At 44.8% G+C, this 12940-nt stretch overlaps 1 protein-coding gene across 2 annotated transcripts in view; it reads right to left on the bottom strand.

Annotated features, from left to right (window-relative positions):
- Pcp4 (Purkinje cell protein 4) overlaps positions 1-12940 on the bottom strand; it is a 61016-nt gene that overhangs the window by 18458 nt on the left and 29618 nt on the right. The window lies entirely within an intron of this gene.

The raw sequence follows: 12940 nt of genomic DNA, 5'->3' as shown, positions 1-12940 counted from the left end.
GTTAGTGGGAGAAAGATAACTTCCAAGGGAAACGCAATTGTGTGTGTATTCATGTGTGCATATACATGTGCGGGCGCATGTACATGCATGTGGAAGCCGGTGGATGGCTGTGCTTCCTTGGGTTCTGCCCATCTTGTTTCTTGGAGATGGGGGTCGTTCCTTGGCTCAGGGCTTACTGAGTAGGCTGTGGCAGCTCACCAGCGAATCCCTAAAATCCTCCAGTCTCCACCACCCAGTATAAGATTATAGGGAGTGCCACCATGTCTGCTTCGCTCCTTATCACATGGGTTCTGTGGATGGAAGTCAGGTCATGCATGCAAGGCAGCCCTTCTATTCACTGCACTGATGACTGGGAAATAGGATTTTTTAAACCCATTAGATGAAATCTAGCGGTGTGCAAATAATGAGTCACCTTGTGCACGGTGATAATTCCTCAAAAGATGTGATAGAAAAAAAAAGAGTCATCCCAAACAGAGTACCATAAACAGAAGGCTGTGAGGCGGGAGATGTTTGAAAACCTGCCTAGGGAAAGACAAAAGTATCGACCTACAATGTCTGAAACTACAACAACGATACTAATAAGCACCTTCAAAATAATGCTGGGGAAATCAAGTTTATGAACTGTTCACTTGCAATTCAGTGACCTTCTAAATCACTCTTTCTCTCTTCTTGAATATTCCAGAGATCATTTATAGTAAATGAGACCCTATTGCTTTTTTTTTCCCTCAACATGGTATGAGAAAAAAAGCAATTCTCTTAGCTACACAGTGAGGAGGGACGAGATTAAAAGAAGATATATTTGATTAACAGGAAAATGTGCCATTTATCATGCCTTTGAGCTGCAGATCCTTCGGTTTAATTAGAAGTTTAAATCAAGGTTCCAAAGCTCAGGCAGCTATGAAGGACCCAAAAGAGAGCAGATGGCTCCTTCGTTCTCTCCAACAAGGTCAAGGTCAATGTTAGCATCTCTTCCCGGAACAGCAAACTGGGAGAGATCGGTGCTGAATATACCTTAGATCAGCCCATGAACCATAGTTTCTGCCTACGAGGCACAGCAGGGGTCCCAGCAAGAGCCAATGGTGCACTTGTTCTCATCTTCCTTGTGGACCAGTGTAAGGTTGTGGGTCCCACGTCTATATCACCACTGGGCATGGCCGCTTGCAGAGGCGGAATTGGGCTTACCCCGCATCGCTGCTGGAGCGGATGTGGACTGTAGCAGGGAGTGACTTGCCCTGCCTTGCTGTGCCCACAACCCTACCAAGCAGCACAGCTTATCCATAATCACCTTCACTGGGAACAGGGTCCCCAGCTCGGTATCAGCCCACAGAAAGGCAGCTTTCCTATGGTATACTGACTGTGGGCTCCCGATGCAGCCCCTGTGCTCTGGATCACCAGGTTTGATCTCTGTGGTCCTCAGCTACAGAAGTCTAGAAGCTGCTCTGAGGAACCTGACCTGCCAGGGCAATGTTTTTCTCTGCCCTTCTCTCCATTTCCCAGCTGCCTGGGATCTACTATATAAATGCATGTGTACATGTACATGTACACATGTATATGTATATGTATATGTAATTTGTAATGAATTTGCCAATAAAAAACATCATACGGGGTTGGGGATTTGGCTCAGTGGTAGAGCGCTTGCCTAGGAAGCGCAAGGTCCTGGGTTCAATCTCAGCCCCGAAAAAAAGAAAAGGAAAAAAAATCATACAAAAAAAATAAAATAAAAAAAAAATCATACAGCACACACAAGATGCACATGCATACACTCAGGCACACACACACACACATACACATTAAATAAATTAATAATTTCACATCATGCAGCTAGAGTAACATAGCTTCTAAATAAACACTTGTCCAGTCCCAACCTCCACACACCTCCATAAAGTTCTGCAGAGTGCAAAAAGTCATTCAGAAACTGTGGAACTTCACCGGGACTTCATATTTTCAGTATCAAGTATATATTCATACACTTACCCACAAAAAAAAAAGCTGTGACAGACTTAAAACTAGAAAAGCAATTAGCTTTATGTCCCCTCCAGGACCACCTGTGCTTCCTGTCCTCATCGCCTGATACCACCCTTTGTTGTCTTTGTACCCCAGCCCCATGCCTATGCCTGTTTGCAAATATACACACAGGCCTTATCTGCTGGGATCCACATATGACAAAGACTGTGGATTTTTCTTCCTGAGGTGGGGTGACATCGCCATCCCTGCTTGGTCCCTGTGAGGCTGCATACGTTAATACAAATAGCTCCATCTTTAGTGGCCTGACCCAACACTGAGAGAGAGAGGTATAGTATGGGAAACATGGCCCTGGGCCCACACTGCTGTTCCTGTCCTCTCTAACCACTCTCCAGTGCTCTCGCTGCTCCTCCTGACAATGGCTCGGTGGCTTTGGTTGGGATTTTCCCAGTGGGTGGCCCTAGTTTTGGTCAGAAACAGTGTTTGATTGCTCATTTCCCGGGGCTGCCAGACACAACATGGAATGTCTAGTGAAAATTTAATTTCAGATGTAAAATGGGTTGGTAGAACCATTTCCCCAACACTGCGTGAGGTGTACCATTTTAAAAAAAAAAAAACATTTTTAAGCTCATCTGAAATGGAAATTTGAGTGAACATGCTGTACTTGAATTTACTAAATCTAACAGCCCCACGCATCTCTGCCATGTTGCTGCAAAGTCCAAATAACTGCCCTGACACCCCCTCGAGACTCCGGATTCTCGCCATGAGATCTCATGGTAAATCTCGGACACCACACTCTCTTCTTTGTGCTCCCCCAACTCTGTCACACACTTTTGCAGACGGTCCCTAAACAGTACAGGCTTTGCAAAGCATCCATTTAGAGAACTCTCAGTGTTTTCAAAAGACCATCTACCATTACAGATCACACACACACACACACACACACACACACACACACACACACACACACACACACACCACGAACAGGCACTTTAACACGACTTTCTTACAATATCCCATCATCAGGTCTGATTATAGAGTGTAATACACAGTAGATAAGGGCATATTGAATGAATGAATGAATGAATGAGTGAATGAATGAAAATAAAAGAAGAGAAAGATATGAGAGGGGAGAGTAAAGAGGGGAGGAAAAGGAAGAGAAAGGGAGAAGGGCAGAGAGGAATAGAAGGGAGGAGAGAGAAGAGATGAGCTGTCTGAGGAACTCTTTACCATGTCTCTTCACCAATGGGCAGAACCCATGGTCTCTATACCTGTGGTCACTCCATATGGACACCCTGGGTGTCCTCAAAGTCTGAGTCCAAGGTAGCTGTGTCTGATATGGTAACTGACTTTTTCCATAGATGACTTTAGAGCAAGAAATACATGCTGCTAACTCTGAGGCTGGGCCCAGAAACTAACATGCATCCATTTTGTTAGCTTCTCTTGGTCTGAGGACTCACCCAGATGCAAGCTTTGCCAGCCGTCAAGTAATTGGTAGCCACCTTTAATCTGCCACAAGGTGTGATCCAAGCAAGAAATCAAATAAAGCCACAACCAGCATCTACAGGGATCCAGGAGTCTCAGCCAAGCTCATTAAAATAAAAATAGCAGACGGGCTTTCTGCACCTCATTTGGGAAATTAATGAGAACCCAATTAATATCTCCTTCTATTTTCCTTGATCTGGCTTTTCCTATGCTGAATGTATTCGAGCTCTGTGAGCTCTTCAGTGTCTTCTGAAAGCTCTTGTCTGAGTAGCATTCGATTTTGGCTTAGGAGCCACTTGTACTTCGTCAGGGAGAGCACCCTTCGTGTGGCAGGGGGTGCTCATGTAGGGATCAACTTGACCCTGAGCTCTATAAGCAACAATGTATCGCGAGTGCCTTTTCTGTCTGGATGTGCTCAATGGCCAGAGAATCAGCATCCAAACTTGAAGTTCAGTGTTCTTTCTGCTTGCTTAAGCTCAGCGGCTGCAGCATTCTGTGCTCTTTCTAGTTGCCCAGCATTGCAAACGTCTGTGCACATTTGTGTGCAGATGCACATGATGTCCTCACAAGTGTGTGGCAGGTGAGCATGTATGTGCACATGCACGTACACGGAGGTAAAAGGTCAATGTCTGCTGTCTTCCCCACTTACTCTCCACCATACTTTTTGAGACAAGATTTCTCCATGAACCTGGAGTTCATCGATTTGGCTGTGCCAACAAACTTTAGGAATTTCTCTGTCTCTGCTTCAGCTACATACTGAGATACCCAGCTTATATGGATACTAGGGATCTGGACTCAGGTCTTCATGCATGTGTGGTAAGCATCTTACTGCCCAAGCCATCTCCCCAGTCTCTTTTATTGTTTGTTGAGACAGGATCTCATGTAACCCACTTGTGGATGTTTTGCATGGCCCAGGCATATTTCCAGGTCTCCAAAGTAAACCCCAGGGTTTAGTTTCAATGAGCTGTACACTTTGATGCAGGTCTCTGAGTCAAACAAATAATTTTTACCCATTTTTTACCACCCATTTCAAGTCCTCAAATTAATTGCTAATGCCGAGAAATCTTTAGTTATCTCTATGTTGACCCAAGATAGCAGCTTAGCAGTGATACAAAGAAAAATAGACTCTGAAATGAACATTGTGTGATTAATTACTTTTTTTAAAAATAAACTCTGGATATGATTACCAGCATGAGCTGGCCTCATGATCGGACAACGGGGGCTGCGTGAAGCACCTGCAGAGGGTGTGGTTTGATGTTCTGCTTAATCATTTAAACAAGGAACAAGTTTTCATCCTTCACTGAGACCTGTGGTGCATGCCACTGCCTCTGTCCTTTGTAAATAACAGAAAGGAAGAGAGAGGTGGTGAGGAAGAGAGAGGCGGTGAGACGGGCAAGCAGGACTAACCCGCTGGGGTTGTTCCTTCCAGAACTGGAGCTGGGGATGAAGTTTTCTGGACTCTCAAGACAAACCCTGCTGTGTGTTTCCCATGGCCCCTGCATTCTGTGTGGCCATGAGAGGTCTGCTGGACACTTGCCCACCCCTGCCAACAACAAGACAAAGCCATCATGCCGCAGCCCAGTACACAGGACTCGATTTTGGCACAGGGCCGAAGACACCACCATCTCGTTTAGAAGTAATTCTTAAAAACATGATTAACATGTGGTACATCTACACAATGGAATATTACTCAGCTATCAAAAACAACGAGTTTATGAAATTCGTAGGCAAATGGTTGGAACTGGAAAATATCATCCTGAGTGAGCTAACCCAATCACAGAAAGACATACATGGTATGCACTCATTGATAAGTGGCTATTAGCCCAAATGCTTGAATTACCCTAGATCCCTAGAACAAACGAAACTCAAGACGGATGATCAAAATGTGAATGCTTCACTCCTTCTTTAAATGAGGAAAAAGAATACCCTTGGCAGGGAAGGGAGAGGCAAAGATTAAAACAGAGACTGAAGGAACACCCATTCAGAGCCTGCCCCACATGTGGCCCATACATATACAGCCACCCAATTAGACAAGATGGATGAAGCAAAGAAGTGCAGACCGACAGGAGCCGGATGTAGATTGCTCCTGAGAGACACAGCCAGAATACAGCAAATACAGAGGCGAATGCCAGCAGCAAACCACTGAACTGAGAATAGGACCCCCGTTGAAGGAATCAGAGAAAGAACTGGAAGAGCTTGAAGGGGCTCGAGACCCCATGTGTACAACAATGCCAAGCAACCAGAGCTTCCAGGGACTAAGCCACTACCTAAAGACTATACATGGACTGACCCTGGACTCTGACCCCATAGGTAGCAATGAATATCCTAGTAAGAGCACCAGTGGAAGGGGAAGCCCTGGGTCCTGCTAAGACTGAACCCCCAGTGAACTAGACTATGGGGGGAGGGCGGCAATGGGGGGAGGGTTGGGAGGGGAACACCCATAAGGAAGGGGAGGGAGGAGGGGGATGTTTGCCCGGAAACCGGGAAAGGGAATAACACTTGAAATGTATATAAGAAATACTCAAGTTAATAAAAAAAAAAAAAAAAAAAAAAAAAAAAAAAAAAAACATGATTAACGGCCAACATAGTTCTCAGTCTGCCTAAAGCTAGTGAAAACCAGTCTTTTTCTGAGTCAGGGAGACCCCCTTGGAGGGGAGAATAAGATTGTAGAAGGGTGAAATATACCAATTCTTGATTGAATCGAGTAAAATATCGAGCCCAGTCTTCATGATTGGTTAATATTGATCAGAAGCTGACTTGTTACTCGTTATGAATGCTATGGAAGTCAGTCACTTAGTTCAGGGGAATTTACATAAGCTCCCAGCAGTCCCCAAGGGCTGTCACCAACGATGTATTTAGAGCTCCCTCTTAAAATTTCTGAACCTTTCTCCCTTGAGCCTGAAACTGGAGTGAACCAGCTTTCGTCTACCCACTGGAGACACTGAGGTAGCCAGGCTTCCATGCAATTCTACATAGCTCAGGACATAGATCCGGCTCAGGAGAGAGACCCACTCTAAGAACATCAGACTCTACCTGCTGGGAGCTGCCCTTGCAGGAGCTCCCCAGAATTCCCCTGCTAAGCCTCACTAGTGTGAAACTTACTCATTTAAATCACCTTATCACAAGCCCAGGCTGGAGAGCACAACCTGCTTCTCACCTCTGGGAAGCTGCTGCCTGCAAAAATCAATTCCCCAAATAAGATTAGGACTGCTTTACCAGAGAGAAGGGGAAGGGATTGCAAGCACACAGGAAATATGATTTCCATACAAATTGTAGGATCAGATGCAGAGGAGGCTCTGGTCTGCATAGTACCCACTCTAGAACAACATGCCACTGTGATTCCTGTTACAAGCAAAGCTAAGCTATCATCTTACTCTAAATGAGGAGAGGGACAGTGGCCAGGCTAGTTCTGGGTACAGAGCAAGGGGTCCCCTCTGTTTTGACCCTTATGAGAAAAGGAACATAAAACAACCAAGCTTCAGTGTTGTCTGCTTGTGTTAGCCTCTCGGTACTGATCTGCTCACCCAAAACATGTACTGTTTCATAGAGAGAGGTGGTGCCCAGCCCTGGCACTGCAAATGAAAGTTCATTAAGATGTCCAAATTATTGCATTTTTCTCATTGACAAGATAATCGATAAGCAGAACTTGGAGCTGCCCTGTCTTCTGTTTGAGAAAAGGATCTAAAGGGCAGAGGTTAATATTTTCCCAGATTGTGATTTTGTTTTTTCTTTTTGTGGCCTTAGAAAGATCTCCAACAGCATCATTTACTATTTCAGGGTTTTTTTTAAAGGCATATGAGGTGGGTTGTAGTTTCATATTCAGCTAGTCTTGTCTTCTTATTGAATGTCAAAAGGGAGAGACAAAAAGAGGAAAGGAAACAAGGAAAGAAATTGGGGAGGGAGGGAGGGAAGGAGGAAGACAGGAAAAGTAGAACAAAGACAGAGGAGGTAGGTAGAAAGAATGAAGGATGAGGGGTCATTGTGCTCCTCCACGTGGTAAAAACATGTCAAACACACGCATCATGTTCCTCCGAGATGCTCCCTGTGTATCAAAGTCACACATAAAGGGCAAAACAACTTTCTAAAAGCCATTCTGCTAACTCAGATTGATGGCAATAAATCCTGTCAGTACAAATCCCCGAGACAACCTTCACACAGAATCAGCCACTTGTTCAACAATACTACAAGTGAGGCAGGCTTATTTGTGGACCCTGATGGTTTAAAGGCCTTGGCTTAATAAGCAATTCCAATTTCATTCTTTCTCCATCTGGATCAATATTAGGAGCAACCTCGGGCATCCATCCCTTCCTCCTGGAATACAGACTACAGAATGTTCAGAGTCAACAACAGCACAAAGGACTGGTCCCTGAGTTTCAGACACTGGTGTGTGTGTGTGTGTGTGTGTGTGTGTGTGTGTGTGTGTGTGTGTGTGCTCGCGAAGTGATTGTTTCAAATAGAAAGAAGAAAATGCAACAAGAGAGCCTGGCTGGAGACCAGAGCATCCTGCTCTTTTACCCTGAGGGCTTGGTGTGTTTGCAGCATGCACAGCTGCACTCTCAGTCCACCTGCAGGGGCTCCCAGCTTCTGCAGCACAGGGCTTACTGCAGTAGCAGAGATAGAAAAGGCTCGATGCCCTAGGAGACGTCACACACTGGAAATTGATGAGTTTGTAGCCAGGTGCAGCCTGGGTTAGAAGCAACATGTTTCTGAGGTGTATCTCAGGTTGGTACTGCCCCTTTTGGAGAAGCTCGGATCTCAGTCCAGTATTGAGATGTTTGTGGAGTCTAATCCTTGGTGGGAACAAGCGATCCAATCACCATCAATCTTCCAAATGCTTGCCGTTGCTCCTAACACCAAAATGACATCCCAGGCAGCTTGTGCCTTTGTAAAGCCCAGTACAGCCACACTATTTATAGAAGCACCTGGGGTCACAGATATTTTGTAGCCTTTCCAGATCACGTCCCTTCTTCTAGCCTTCCTTGCCAGGTATCCTAGACACAAACGCAACATCAGCTGGGCAGCACCTCCCAACAATGGTCTTCTCTCCTAAGTATGGAAACAAGCCCTCTGTCACCTCTTGCCCACCCCTGTGCATGTGGCCTCACACCACATGCTTGTACAAAGGAAACCGTGATGGCTTGAACAGATCCCAGGCACAATCAGCCCACGTCAGTATGTGGGTCTTGATAACCTGTCATGCACCAAGAACAAAGAGAAGATTGTTGACGGCTAGTGGGCGACCCGAAGCCAAGGGAGGAGAGAGAGCAAGGGGCGCTAGGCGTGTACCTTTGAATTCTGTTTCTTATTTGAACTTATTCACACTCAATTTAATGGTAGTATATGTGTCTATGTGTGTGCATTAAGGTAGGTCCTCAGTCACTCTCTCCACCTACTTGGTAATGGAAAAATAAGAAAAGTACACCCTTGTGTACCAGTGGGTGGATTCCCTCAAAGCAAAGGTAAAATACATTTGAATTCCTATGATTTAGATTTTCTTTAAATGGGTAGAAGACAGAACCTGATATTATAGAGGGCTTCCCTTACTATCACTGCCCGTGCAAACATGTAAAATCTCACCTTCTCCCTTCATATCCTCACAGCTACTAGAAACTTCTCACTGGCAGCATCTACCCAAAAGAGGCACGCCTACAGGGCACAAGCCTGGGGTGGGGCTGCACTGCTCTCTCTCATTAAACAAACTAACAAACAAACAAAAATAAAAACAATTGCAACTTGAGAGAGACCCCAGAGTAAGCCGGCATCGCACTGCCCTTCAGAGCGGAAAACAGCTCCTGGCCTGAAAGATCTTTTTCTCCCATCAGGTGGGTTTATTTGCCTTTCATTCTCAAAGCAGAGTACTTAGAAACAATGCATCATGGCTCAGTGAGACAGGAGAATTCTGTCCCAGTTTTAGAAACTCAATTTAGCTTGGGCAAGCAGCAGAGCCTTTCAGAAGGGCCATTACTCATAAATCTCTCCCTTGGATGAGAAGGTTCCCCCACCCCCACCCCTACCCCCCTGCCCTGAAGCTGCTCTTCTCTTGCCATTTTTCTACTTCCGATACAAAAATTTAACCCAAGTCTCTCTAAGCGACTAATATCAGGTTACATACACATCAAACATCCAGAAAAGAGAGATTCTTCAGCAACAGTTAGCAGGTGATTCGTAATGAGCTTTGTGCGTCTGTATTTATAAACATGTTTGGATTTAATTTTGCTGTCTAGACTAAGAAGATCTGTCACTGGGGCCATGAACTATTGTTTCACTGAAGTGGAAAATTACATCAGGAGCAAAGTTTCCCAGCACCTGATTCAGCAGACAACCTAGGATCTCTTTTCCATAGAGCCTTGGAAATCTCTGGATAACCCACATTTTAATGCCCAGGATAAGGAGATGGCTCCTTTGGTAAAGGTCCTCACTGCAAATGTGTGAGGGGCTGAGTGCAAGCCCCAGGACCCATATGAAACTTTGGGGCTCGGTAGCGCAGTCTTGTGTACAAAGCTTTGGGGAGATGGAAATGAGTAGATCACCAGGGCTCCCTGGCCAGCTGGCCTAGCAAAATCAGTGAGCTCCAGGCCAGGTTTGGTGAAAGACTCTGTCTCAAGAAGAAAAAAAAAAAAGTTAAAGGAAGATACTCTCCCACACACATGTACACCTGTGCAAATGCACTTGCACACACAGGAAATCATAGCCCTATTGTTTAAAATAAAAGCTGCCCCCATGGGTTAGTAAAGCGGCTCCATGGTTAAGTTACTCCTCTTCCAGGGGAATCTGTGTTCAAGTCCTAACACCTCCATCAGGTGGCTCACAAACATCTGCAACTCCAGCTCCAGCTGGATCTGTTGCCTCAACCTCTGCAAGCACCTACCCATGTGTACAACCCCTAACACATACACACACACACACACACACACACACACACACACACACACACGAGAGAGAGAGAGAGAGAGAGAGAGAGAGAGAGAGAGAGAGAAAGAGAGAGAGAGAGAGAGAGAAAGAGAGAGAGAGAGAGAGAGAGAGAGAGAGAGAGAGAGCGCACAGGACTGGGCTTAACTGGACCTAAGAAGAATGAAGAGGACTTTGGGGGTGTTCAGGACAGTAAGAAATGGATAAGTATCATATTTTACATCAAAAGATGTTATGCTGTCAGCTACAAGGATTTCCAGCAACCTGATCTCTAGTCAATAACCCTCTGGAGACAGCCTTAAGTAACACAGCATCAGCAGAGCCCAGAAGGCTGACCCTTTCTTTGTTGCACTGTGTTTTGTGATAGAAACTGTTCCAAGACCTATAGATCACGTCTTCCATGGCTTTATATGTCAAATGGAGGCCACAACTAAATCCATACTTAGGACAATGGCATGTTGGCTCATAGGCACTAGCTGGGAAATCCTGTTTTTAACAATATTAAACAATATTAGAGACTGCCATGCAGTGTTCCTGGCCTTGTGCTGCTTCATGTTGCATGTGTCTGTTCTCAAGGGTCCTCGCTCCTTTAACACACGTAGGGAGCTTTACTGGATATTAACAGGAAACATACATTAACATGATAGATGTCCCTTGATAATTGCTCTGACAGAGTAAAATAACTTGAATTTTAATGTGATTTAATATTAAGCTAAAACAGAAATTCCAAGATCCGGGATCTTGTGAATAAGAAATTAAGTAACTTTGATTCTTTGGGGAAATGTGTTCTGATCCACGTCTAGAACATTTTAGCATGGTCTTTTCGGGGGTAGAGCTAGCCTTTGTCTTTGCTCGTTTTTAGAGATAAAAGCCCCAAGTGCTTATTAATATAGCAATGTATCATATACAAATGTACATAAGCAGCTTTTCCTCAAAGTAAGGTATACCTTGTTTATAATAATTTGGATTGACACCGTGCCATTATCCTATAATTATCTAATAATCTCTAATTTCTTTTTGCCACTCAGAAACAAATTTATTTGAATATCTAGGCTTACACAATGAAAAGCCTTATTCACAGCATCTTGAATTTTTCCATTCGATTAATTTTTATACCTCCAAAGGAGGCTCACTCCATGTCTATTGATGCGAACCAACTTCTAATTGGCCAAAATCCCAGCTTTTGAATGGCAGAGAGGTGCACTCTCCATATGAGCCTATCGTGTCCGTGGATACAAAGCCCAGGGCATCCAGACATGCTGCCCCCGCAAAGGACCAGGGGCATGGCAGGAGAAAGCCAGTGTGCAGCAGCATAGGTCAGAGGAGACCTGGCGCTAACTCAGCCTTCATCATGCCTCATCGACAGGCTCCCGGCTACTCAGGTATCCAGGGTTCATACCGGAACAGGAGACTTAAAGTGCGGGCCAGGGACAATCTCATAAAAGATATTATAAAAGATGTAGTAGGATCATAAAAAGTTTTATTCCCTTTTTCAAATCTTGTTCTCTCCCAGGTACATGGTGGAATTTTCCAGAAGCTACACATCATAGGACATTACTACAGACTGAATGCAGAAGCGGGCAGAAAAACCCAGCTGACCTCTGTTAGCCAAATGTTAGCAAGAAATATAAAACATCGCCCTTCTTTGCACTAAATATGCTGCATGCTTTGAAATAGGTTTTCATATATAAAAATCTCTCAAGTTAACAAGTAGGATGTTTATTGCTACTTACTAATAAGCAAACTTTAAGAACTTGCTCCATTTTTGATCCAGAAGAGGAACCATCACTAGACAAGCCAGAGTGCACTAGAGGCTTGCGAGGGTTTTCTAGCACCCTTGAGGTTACAGAAAAGTTCCGGTAACAAGTTGGGAAAGCTGAGGAGTCTTTCAACTGTAAAGGCCAAGGTCCTAAGACTGGGAGAGTTTGTGGATACAAGCTTCAGTTGGCAGGTGGCTAAGAGGAGGAAAAATCAGCGGGAGCCTCAATGAGAGATGGTCCTTCCTCACTTAGGACCAGTAGCTCTGACTTTTCCTCCTCCCTTTTAAACTCTATCTTGCTCTCTCCTCAGCTTTCTGACCTCCTTGACAGTCTCCCACATGCACAGGAGACAGAAATGTTCTGGACCTAATATGAGGCAACCTCAGGTTCGAGAAAGACCTATCATCTTCCTTCTCGTCCTGACTCCGATAAGGTCATTGTCCACACGGCAGTAAGATGACGTTTCTGCCTCAACAGCTTCAACCCTAACCAGGATGGCAGAGATTAGAGGGACGCTGTCCACTTGAGTCTGGTTTGTTATCTGCATCAGTTCTACCCGTTTAGAGAGGCGAGAGAGGTTTTCCACAAAAGGAGATCATGTTTTGTGATTCCCAGTTTTAGAACATCCAGAATCTTTTATCCCTCAGGGCTTGTGGGTAAAGGGGTCACCCCAACAGAGTGTCCTGTGTCCCAACCCAGTCTTCCAGACCACTCTTTAGTTTCCATAAAAATATGAAGCTTATTCCGGAAACTAAGGATAATAATGGAGCCTGGAAAAAATGGGAGACACATGTTCCAAGTAGCCTCTGGTTTTATTTGTGGGT

This window comes from Rattus norvegicus, chromosome 11, assembly GCF_021556685.1.
Source record: "Rattus norvegicus strain SHRSP/BbbUtx chromosome 11, alternate assembly SHRSP_T2T, whole genome shotgun sequence".
Classification (NCBI taxonomy): Eukaryota; Metazoa; Chordata; class Mammalia; order Rodentia; family Muridae; genus Rattus; species Rattus norvegicus.
Note: the sequence above shows the minus strand (reverse complement) of the source record. Positions and strands in the feature narration are given on the sequence as shown.